Below are 12,005 nucleotides of genomic sequence, written 5' to 3' on the forward strand. Positions count from 1 at the left end.
GCCGCTTAACAATGGGTGTGCGAGCGAGATAGCGGGCACGCCGCTTGCCCACGAATCGCAAGCGTTGACGACGAGCCGTGTCTCGTCGTCGTCAGCAGCAGAAACAGAAGCAGCAGCGACGCGGCATTTGTTGTTGTTGTTGGTGCTGTTGTTGCTGCTGTAGTTGTCCGGCTGCCGCGTGTTAAGTGGCAAACACGGTGCGAGCGAGAGAGAACATGAAAAAATTAACTTAACAACTAGAAAAATGGCTGTTATTGCATGTTGTTGTAAATGCCGATGTATGTATTTGTACCCGCTGCTGTTGATGCTGCTGTTGCTGTTGTTGTTCTTGTTCTTGTTTTTATTGTAAGTTGTTGTTGTTGTTGTCGTTGCAATGCTGCTACTTGCTGCTGTCGTTGGTATTTGTTGCTATAAACAACAGCAACAACAACAGCACAAGTGCTGCTTGCTGCTCGCTCAGTGAAAATAAGAAAAATTAGAAGAAAACAATCGTGAAAAGGGGTGGGCCGTTGCTGCAGCACAACGTCCCCTCCCCTCGTACACTTCCACTCCTCTCCACCACCCACCACCCACCACCCCCCACTCGTTTATGTTTTATCATATGCAACGGCGTCTACCTCTACCTCTTCCTTTGCCACCGCCTCCGAATCCGCCCCCGACCCCACCACCGTTACTGCTGACCAAGTTGTTGTCAGCGTTGTCGCTGGATTGGTGGCAGCAACGGCGATTGCTGTGGCATCTTTAGCGCTGCTGTTGCCGATGCCGCTGCCGTTGCTGCTGCCGTCGCTATTGCTGTTGCATGTACTTTTACATGTTATTATTTGTTTTTTGTTTTGCCTTTTTTCGTGGGGGTTCTTTAACTTTTTCTAATTAATTGAAACGCCACTCTAGAGGAGTGACGACGATGACGCTGCCTCTGGCGAGTGAGATGGCAAGACACTGTGCGAAAGAGAGAGGTAGAGAGAGTGTGCGCTGTCAGAGCGTTTATGTATGATGAAGCGCCGCGACATTGTCAGACTCCACACTCCAGGTCCCCAGGCTTCCATATTTTCACTCCACAGCAAGCCACAGCTCCTGCGAATCAGTGTGTGTGTTTGTGTTTGCGTTTGTGTGTGTGTGTGTGCGTGCGCGTAACACATACGCACAAATGTTGCACACATAGAAAACAAATTCTTACAACATTTAAATGAAGTTACTTTGTTGTACTCATGTAAATACATTTTGCCACCGCTCCCGTCATGGGGTTGCTTCAAGGAGGCAGCCAGGCAGCTCCCAGAAATCCTTTCGCTTGAGCAGCTACAGAGCGCCGCTTGTCGCAAATGGGCTGTGGGAATGGGCACTTGGGTATTGGATGCACTTGCGCTGTTCTGCCAAATGTACGGATCATGTAATGGTTGGCTCAAATCTCATGGAAACATTTATGTTTCGCTCAGGATTACCTGTTTCCCAAGTAACTGACAACAACACATTTCTATTTCTTTCCATTACTTTCAATTCAACTAACGCTTTTGCCAAATATGGCTCGAAATAAGAAACTTTCTGGTACATTACCATGCATTAAGATATCTTGCCGTTTTCATTTTCTTTAACTGCAATTTTAAAGAACAACATTATTTGAAATTTAGACTATGTATGTATCTTCAAATTGTTTTCATCCCTATACCTGAGGCAATTTATACATATATTTCATGTTCAATACGAGTGCAGATTGGGAAATCTTATATTATTTTATTTTGTTATCCTTGATATACTCACAGTACCAGGCAGTAGTGATGCTCCAAAAATGTACTGTGTTTTTGCGATAATGAAGACTTTTTAGTAAAGGACTGATAGAAAAACCTACTCTGATGTTCTATAGCGACTATACAGCTTTATAAATAGCTAGAAAATTCATACAAAGTTGGTTCTGGTTTTAATCAAAAAAGGAACTCGAAACTGGTGGAATAATAAAAAAGATTCTAAAATATTTTCGTGGTTTAACTTAAATTTATTTAAAACAATGTTGAATTTTAGAACCGAATACAGTGAGTTATAACTGTACTGAACGGACACCTCTTTTATCCGGACAGTCTCTTCGGCGGACACTTTTTCTAAAACATTCCATCGGTGTATAAAGTATTTAAGTTCCCTTAAGCGGAAACTCCCCTTGGGCGGACAAAAATTGGCCGACCGTGAGTATCCGGCCAAGAGAGTTTTCACTGTAAACTATGGATCCCGCCGTGCATAATAATGTTGTATTTGAAACTATTGCCTCCGATTTCTGTTTTTGAAGACGCATTTTCCCTTAAGTATTTAAGTTCCCTACACGTTCGTTTTAATTGCTAATAAAGATATTGAAGTTCTATAAATTAATACGCTAAAAAACCTTGGTCTAATATCCTTATATGACAGACTTGGCATCCCATCTGATGATATATGCAGGAGCTGCAACGAAAGCGTAAGGCCCCTTCCCGAAAACTCAGCAATTCAGCAGCGCTTCCTACTGTTTCTCACAGACACACCAAAACTGGGGATCGTGAAATTATAAATACTATATGCTATAGTAGTCCCAATCTATGCAGTGATTTAATAGTTTTGGCTTTTCATTCGAGTAACAAAAATAAATAAATAAATGTTTGAGTTTTTTATTTAATTTTACTTAACTTGCTTAAGTTTTTGTTACGTCTCTTTTAATCGGGGCATAACTGGCCGGCTCCCCGAGCGGATACTTAATTAGATAATATGTAAGCAATGTAATTAATTATAAGTAGGTTATGCATATGTTAGGAAAAAATAGCCAATAATTCATTGACCACAAATTCACAAGATCTTTTTCTTCAGCGCTATCGGATAGGCAGCGAGCCTTAATTAACTTATGTTGACCAAGTGCTGTAGCTCAAGATAGAAAAATTCAGTATTATTATTATTCTTTAGCTAGTGGCAAATACTATTTGTTTGAAGTTTGCTTATGTTGCAAGGACGTTATGTTGCAAAACGCAAAGGAAACCGCATAAGGGAAAATATAAAATGTTTTAGGTTTCAACCGAGTAGTTTCAAGTGAGTATTACTAGCAATGGTTTGCAAGATGTATCTCCATGAAAGATATTTGCTTCAAACCATTTTATGTTAAAATATTTAAGTTATTGCCTAAAACTAAAACCAACTTAACTTTTATAAACTATGGACTCGATATAATTAAAATAATAATGCATTATAATACAATATATACAACGGTAGTAGATATTGTGTACATTCCACTATGCGTATGTCTGTGTCTATTAGAGGTTGGCACTTGAATCACAACATTATTACATTTCCAATTAAAACTAAGTATATAGACGTAGTTGTGCTATACAGAGATACAAATTGGATAACTGAATCAAGAGTATTTTGTGGAACTAGAAGAAATTGTTTGGTACCTCTAGATTTGTTTACGTTTGGAGATAATAGCGGTCATACAGACAGATAGTCAGAGAGATGGAAAGACACATGGACGAACAAACGCCCATGTCTAAGACTAGCTTATACATTCTGGACAACATTATATATTCTGAAAGAGCTGATGCATATACTACTTATGTATTACAAACCGCTAATTGCACATTTTGGATAGGTTGTGTCAGTTAAATTAATGAATTAACAAGACCCGGTAAGAAGTATAACAAGAGATAATGAACGAAATACCTTGAATGCAAACAAACTATTACTATTGTGTTATATGCCCCCATATCAGAAGCAAAAAGAAGAAGAAGAGCGAACCCGCTCCTGCAGTTTCTAGGCGTTCTTCAGGAGTGAAGCTGATTCGCTAATAACTTTTAAAAGAATTGACTAATTTTGATCAAATTTAAAACAACGGTAGAGACTTATATATTATTAACTTAAAGTTCAATTTCTGTAGCTTTGGAATTGTGGATAGTATGTCTATGTCTATGTTCCAAGTTCGCTCAATATGAGCTCAGCCGTTTACGAAATTCAGGCGTTCTTCCAAACAGACGGACGGACGGACAGACAGGCAGACAGACGGACATGGCTATATCGATTCGTCTCGTCCAGCTAATTAGGAATACAAGTATATAAGATTAGGAATATACATACTTTTCACAATATATACACCTTATTTTTTTTGTGTTGTTGTTTATTTATGCCAATTAAATATATCTACTTACACTACTATAATAAACCATAGTTAATATATACATATTGGTTCATATTCTGGACACTCTAGAATATAGTTAAAGTAATCTATATTTCGTTTTTCGAAAACCTCTGCTAATACTACTAACTTATGAAGTTGTTGAAAAAAGCTTACTTGTAAATTTTAAAAATTTTTTATAAAAGAGCGGAATATCTGAAAACTAAAAGGGTTAATGTTACCCCTTGAATACAGGGTAAGCAAATTGTGTAACTTAAGAGTTAAAAACAATTAATTAGCGCTTTTAAATTGGGCAGAAGGTCTTATAATAAGCTTGATAGTATATTTATTTGTAGTATCGAGCATTCGTGATTAATTTATTCACATTGCTGTAGCAGAGACGAACAGAGTAAGAAATCTAAAACTAACTTCGGGTCAAAGGTGAACTTATAATAGAGGAGCTACCTAGGACGTTCAGAAGCTGCACTCAAGCATTACAAATGCCAAAAATCGATACTTGCGGACTGGTGGCGCCTCCGAAATCCCATATACTACTTACGAAAACTCATTTCACGCATTGGCCTAATTGGCAGAAGGGGGCTCAGGGCTTTGGCTTCGGGCGCGGGTTGGGTTGTGCATCAGGTGCGTGTCGTGGCGTCACCGCCGACGTTGCCACATTACACGGATTCGCCGGCAATAATTGGCCCGCGTGCAACAAATTCAGATCACGTTAAGTCATTGGCGCGGACACAAAATGCCGCCGCTGGAGCAGCAGCACCAGCAACAGAACCAGCAGCACCAGCAGTGGCTTCGGCATCGGCCAAGTCGTGGAAGTGAGAGGTTGCAGTAGCAGTGGCAGTAAAGAGGGGTTTGTGGCATGGGGCGGGCGCTGGTGGTAGGAGGGCTGGAGCTGGAGCTGAAGCTGAATCTGAAGCTGGGGCACAGCCAAGAGTGTGTGTAAGCGAGAGAGAGCAATAGAGAACTGTGCGATGGAGTCGCGTAGAGCGCCGGGCGCGTCCGCATTGCCGGGTTAGAGCAGGAGGGCATGATGATGCCACTGAGTCGCTGGCTGTGCCACCTATTGAAAGAAGGGGCAGGAGCAGGGGGGAGGGGGCGGGGGGGGGCAGAGAAAGATGGAGCAGTCGTTAGTCGCAGTCGTCCCAAATCCAGAAACAACGCCAGTCTTTGTTTAACGATTTTTATATTTCGAACATGAGATACATTTGTATCTTTTGTATTTTTCTTGTTGGCGCAACGGCTGTGTGTATGTATGTATCTGTATCTGTGTAGCTGTGTCGGTGGCTGCTGCGACGATGGCAGTGCCAACAACGACAACAACAACAACAACAATAAGATTTTCATTTGCTGTGCTTCGTGGCGCGTCGATTTCGTTATTGTATTTGTTGTTGTTGTTCGTGAACTGCTGCAGCAGCTGTTGTAAATTGCTGTTTTTGTTGTTGTTGTTGCTCCCCACTTGTGAACGTGTGCGCGCGCTCGTGTGCATGTGTGTGTGTGTGTGGGCACAAAGCCAATGATGATTGTGAGCTTGTAGCTCGAAGTTGCCGCTGTTTTTCCATTGCTCTTTTTCATCGCTGTATCTTTTGGATACGCACACATGCTTGCTGGGCGTGCGTGTGTGTGTGCGTGTGTGTGTGTGTGCGTCTACAAACGTCGACATGAATTTTAATCTAATAGATACAAATGAAAAGGTGTTTGTGTGTTGTACTCGTGTAAGCGCTTTGGCTCGCCTCGGTCGTCGGCGTCGTCTCGTCGTCGCACGCTCGACTCTTGGCGCTGCCTCCACGCATTGGGGGCCAAGCTTCTTGAGCTCCTTCAGCTTCGTCTGCCGCGTTTTTTATTGCTCCCAACCGCCCTATCGATTCGTTGACTTCTTCTACATGTGCCAAACTTAGACCGCGTACTCGTATCTCTGACTTTGTCTTCCTGAATCTGAGGTTAGTCCGCCTCTGTCTGTGTGTGTTTGTCCCCAAGCGCTGCTCTCTCTGTGTGTGTGTGTGTGTGCTGGTGTTTGTTTAACATTTTTGATTGATTTTCTAGATATTACATTCTCGCATTTTTCTTACTTGCCTCGTCCTGGAAATGAAAATGGACATTCGACATTCCTTGAAGAAAAGGACAATCATCAAATATTTATGAACTGCAGCCAAGCGAAATGTACTCGTTCCACATATATATACATACATACATAATATATATTGACAACCTGACAGTTCTGTGGGTTCTGTGGAGTTCTAAGGGGCATGGTTGCATGCCACTCGAGAATTACAACAACAAGAGTGCACTTGTTCGACTCGACTAGGGGGTGGGGCAATGCTCAGACTCTAAGCCAAATGTACTATTGCTGTCCTTCCGATAACTGCCGACAGACGGACCGGACCGGACCAGGCCAGACCAAACCAGACCAGATCAAGCCAGCCAGCCAGCCAGCCAGCCAGCCAACCAACCAGGCCAAACAGCCATTAATGAAGAGCACATCAACAAAAGCCCAATAGCCAACAACAAGCGAGTTACAGACAACATAAAAAAAAGAAGTCCAAAGCAATGCAAAAGGTGTGCTCCCCAGTTCTGTGTGAGTGTGTGTGTGTGTGTGTGTGTGCCTCGGGGCCGGGTTTAATGCTGGAGCGTAACAAACAATGCCGATGGATGCTCTACACTGCCATCATCGACATTCGATGAACACGAAACAAGTTGTACACAGATAATCATAAATAAACGAGTCGCGTCGCGTCGCTGCGAGTCGAGTCGAGTTGAGTCGAGTCGAGTTGAGCGAGCGGTGAGAGACGAGAGCGCGCAACAAGCGCCGAGAGGACTCCAAGCATTAACAACCGCTTGGCTAGAATATCTGAAGTCTCAGTTTTCAGACCTCAGAGATGCCAAAACGAGCGCCAGCCTCAGCGCCACTGTTGCCGCTCATTCGTGTGCAGGCCGAGCGCATTGACGATGCTGGATGCTGGATGTTGGCGCTGACGACGATGACGACGACGACGATGACGATGATGACGATGTCGACGACGAGTACGACTTCGAAGCGAGGTGAGTCGAGTCGAGTCGCGTCGCATCCCTGCTGCAAACAACAATCGTAGGAACACACTGAAGCAGATAAAAAGATACTTTTACAATTGCGACAGCTACACGCCATGCCACCGTCATTTCTTCAGCTCTCTCTCTCTCTCTCTCTCTGTCTCTCCCTTTCTCCTTCTCACTCATTCTCCCGCTGGTACAGAGGTTGCTGCAAAATTGCATTTGCAAAATATTCAAGATACCTCTAGGCAACCGCAATTGCTTGCTTGCACTGGCAATGGCTGCTGAGGCTACAGTCCCATGTACTTGTATCTGCACGGACTGACAGCTACCGTGGATGTTGATGTGGATCCAACCAACGGGCACTAGCAACAGGGTGTCTGTTGAGCTGACTGAGTTTTCCAGAAATGTATGAACTTTTTCAAACTATAAACATTCGATGGATTGGTCATTTTTTATTTGGCTGCGCACTTTTAAATAATATTGCCTTAATATTTAAAGTGACATAATGTTTCGAGGACGATTCTGAGCAACCGGATGCTATCCTGTTCAGGAATTTTTTAGGTAATTTTTTTTTTTTTTACCTTGGGTTGCATTATTGGCGTTTTAGTAAGCATCCCTATCTCTTTTGCAAATATAAAGATGTTGATTTCGATCCAAACAAAGGACACTAGGAACAGTGTGTCTGTTGAACGAGTCAGCTGAATTTTCTAGTTTGTATCAACAACGCAATTACCTTCTCGGTTATGTTCGTTACATATGAATTGAAGAATTATCCCTATATATTCATCATTTAAAACCATTTTTTACAATATATCCCAATTTCGACCTACGGATGATCGTTCCTAATGATCGTATAGTCTATATGCCTCTAATGTGTGAACAGGTTGTTTTAAACTTACGCACCAAAAACTATATACCATTACTTTTTTCAGTGAGAGGGTAAGAATCCCAAAAGTGGGGAAAAAAATGGTTCTTTGGAAAACAGATAACGTTTTTAAGAAATTATTTCAATTGATCCAGATGATTTTAATTTAAATACAATTTTTATTAAATGATTAAATGAAGGAACTCAGAATGTTTACTTAGCCAAGAATTTTAAAGTGCTTTCCGATTTTCAAAATATTAGTTGCAGCGTTGCCGGCCCAATATTCCGAATATAAGATTGCCGAAAAATGTTCTTCAATTTTGTGATTATAATAAGAATCGTTTGGATTTCGATCCCTTTGAAAACTATAGATTTAATATTGTTTTTAAGGGCCGATGGATTTCGACTGACAGATTCCTTATTTTTAATTCAATACTTGAATTTGAATTTCATTAACTTTTTGAATTTTTTTTTTGTTTTAGAAATTTTTCAGTCCATACCTTCATCATTTACGAGTATTAATATTAACTTAGGGATATAAATATATAAATAGAGATATAATAGCTCTACAGATATACATAGTATCAGTCGGCATTTGAATATTTTGGGGCTCGTATGTTTTTTCCAATAAAATGGAAGCCCTTGTTTCTATACTTTCAATACTAAAAGTTAAAAAATAAAATATTTATTTCTTTTGTAGACATGAAAGCCTTTATTTGAATAAGAATGGGAGAAAATTGTTTTTATTAAATATTACAAGTTAAAAAACAAGTACTATAATTATTTCGTTTTTAGACACCCTGTAATAAGTGCCTATAACTCGCTCGATTCTACGTTGATGTAAGTGGCTGGGAAGCTCATAAAATTATAATGAAAAAGCTTAGAAAAATGGCCAATTAGATAATGTTTTCAGATTTCCAGGGCGTCAGCGTAATTAAATTTTTTTTTTTTTTTTTGGGTAAAGTAAACTTGCCGCTTTCCTTTGGCTTTATTGTTCGTGTTGCTGTTGTTGTTGTTGTTCCTGCTGCTGATGTTGCTGTTTGGGCCGTAAACGTAATAAATTTAATCATAAACCGAAATAAGCGCGTTTAACCACGCTATCTTTTTATGCTGCCCGTCCGTTCGTCTGTCTGTCTGTCTGTGTGTCTGTCTGTCCGTCGGTTCGGTTCGCCTCGGCTCGCCACCCCCTTCCCGCTTCCGTTCTACTACCCGGTAATCGCCGCAATGGGCATGTGCGGGTTGTATGCCGTTGGCCTCATGGAACAACAGCCGTAGGCAACTTCATGGTGTTCTACGTGAAATTCAATAAAATTGTATCCGTTAGATACACACATATGAGTTTACACACAAGCACACACGTGCCATCATCGTCCGTGGGCAAAAACAACTAAACAAAGTGTAACTGATGTTTTTGGGTGTTTTTAGCCTCGGAGCACTGCCTGCCTATCCTGCTGCCAGATTTTTCCCTGTTTCTAGTTCATTTTTATCGCGTTAAGTGAATATACGCCATGTGCACGTCTTGCCCAAGCCAACACCCCCTCCCTTGCCACACTGTTGTGCCACAGTTAGCATTCCAAGTTGGAGCTTCACGCGTCCATAAAACATTGTAGGTTGCTACCTTTTGCAACTTTCATTTCGTTTCATCGGCCCCACTGCTGGTGTAGTTGTTGTTGTTGCTGCTGTTGCTGCTGTTTTATCGTTTTTCGTTAGGTTTAAGTATTTATCTTGGCTTTTTTATTCCATGTTTTTTTTTGTATTTTTTGCTGCGCTTGTATCTAACATTTGTTCATGTTGGTATTGCCTTCCTTGTTGTTGTTGTTGTTGCTGTTGTTGTTGCACTCGCTTGTACATGCACAGGGCGTGGCTTATGGTCAGCATGAAAAACGGAAAGAAAGCAAAACGAAGGCAAAAAACCAAAACAAAACAAAAAAAAAAGAAAGAATGAAAGAAAAACGGTCATAGGGGAAGCGCGCAGAGAGCGCGCACAAAACTTCTATATACTCGGGCGAGGTCGCTTAGGGGGTTGTAGACATGCCTGGCACATGAGCAGCAGCGGGTGGAGATGGTTCTGCTCACACACACAGGCATATTTATATACATACACAAATACATACCTATATAACCATATACGTATACTCGCAGGACCTCTTCGAAGGAGGGAGGGGAGGGGCACTGAAGTGGCGCGCAGGCTGCGCCACAGAATTATGAGTGGTTCTGTCGCGGTGTCGTCCAACGAAATGTCCTCGTTTGTCCTTACACGAGCTGAACATATCACAATGTGATACAAAAGGCTTTGTGACAACTTGCGCCGTCTCATCGCAACGACTCACAATGGGCCCCACAGAGTCCTTGCCATAGAAATTGAGCTCCGCACCAATCCTCAAGAGATGGCGATGGCCGCTTATTAAACTCATTTTTCTTTCATCAAATTCACCTTTCGTCGAGCATTAACCCCTCCATATACTTATGATGTGAAAATTGTTTTTAATTACTTCGGCTATGCGCAGACCACCAACTAAGGGGCTTTCAATGTGAAATTTTCACATTTCAAAAGAGTTAGTTGTCTGTTCGGGTTCTTCATAAACCTACCGTTGAAGATTATTTCATGTTACAACTTTGTTAATCACTTTAAATTGTTAGTCGATGAAGTAAAGCATAAAAAACTTAAACATATTATTATTATTTTTAAATAGCAAATTTTTGCATTTCACACATTTTTTCCAAATTTAATTTTAATTAACTTAGGATAAAAAAATCTTGTTTGAATAAATTCATTAAAGATTTGGGTATTTATGAAAACAACTAAGAAATTAATCGCTATTCGCCTGCAATATTAGACATTTTTATTGACCAAAATGGATTTTTTAAGGCTATGTTTCTACTCTTTCCAACATTTATAATGAATGATGGTAGAACCTCCGGGCTTATTCTTCACATTTATAAAACATTTTCTTTTCTTATGCTTTTACCAATGCGATGAACTTTTAGTTTCCAAATGTATATTACGGACAGAAGGAGGTGAGGCAGACAGTAAGCAAAGGGTACACACCTAATTCTGTTTTTACACGGTAGATTGGTTCAAGAAAAAGTCGTGTAAAAAATATATATGTAAATATGTTATTTCAAATTGTGCCAAATGGAAAAATGTCGTGTAACCATATATAAAAGTTTTATTTTTAAACCGTATTAAATCAAAACCGTGTAAAAACAGAATTAGTAGGAAGTAATCACAAGTAATCACTTTGTTTTTGAAGAACACACATAATAAATCGATGCGGACCATATCAAATCAATATATCTATAATAGAGGAGACTTAGGAGGACCAAATCCAAAATACAAATCTATCCAAGTAAGGAGACATTAGCTGATTTGCTGCCTAAGATGGAGGCAAAAAGTGGTTGTTGTAAAGCACATCGGTGCAGACAAATATAGCTTCTTAGCTAGATTGATTGTTTTTTGGATGAGATGAATACTTCTACGGGACCATTTAGAGTAATAGACTCCTCTTTCATTTGAAGCATCTTACACAATTCAGCTCAGGCAAAAAATACTACGAAATTGATTAAATAGAATTAGTGAAATTAAAACTGGATTGAACAATTTAAATTTTTACTACTTTTTTCCGTTTAAGTGCTTCATGGTTTTTCCCTCAACTTCCCAATAAAAGATTTTTATTTAAAACAGACCCTCATTTCCTCATATGAATTGAAAGAATCGACAGAATAACAGAAAATTATCTAAATATTCCGCATTTGTGGAGAGTTAGTTAAAATGCAGATATATTAATATGAACTATTTATTTTAAATTCGGAGCGTACTTATGGCTGATTCTGTTTTTTTTCGGGTGCTCATTGTGGTTTCTTTCCACTGTGCAACACTGCCACATCCTCGCGCTGCGACCAGATAACTTTTACGCTCATTTCACACTTTAGCAACGGCAAAATTTAAGGGTCCTTGAGTGCAGGAACTCAGCCACCTCTTAC

This window comes from Scaptodrosophila lebanonensis, unplaced genomic scaffold (assembly GCF_003285725.1).
Source record: "Scaptodrosophila lebanonensis strain 11010-0011.00,11010-0021.00 unplaced genomic scaffold, SlebRS2 tig00000061-arrow-pilon, whole genome shotgun sequence".
NCBI lineage: Eukaryota > Metazoa > Arthropoda > Insecta > Diptera > Drosophilidae > Scaptodrosophila > Scaptodrosophila lebanonensis.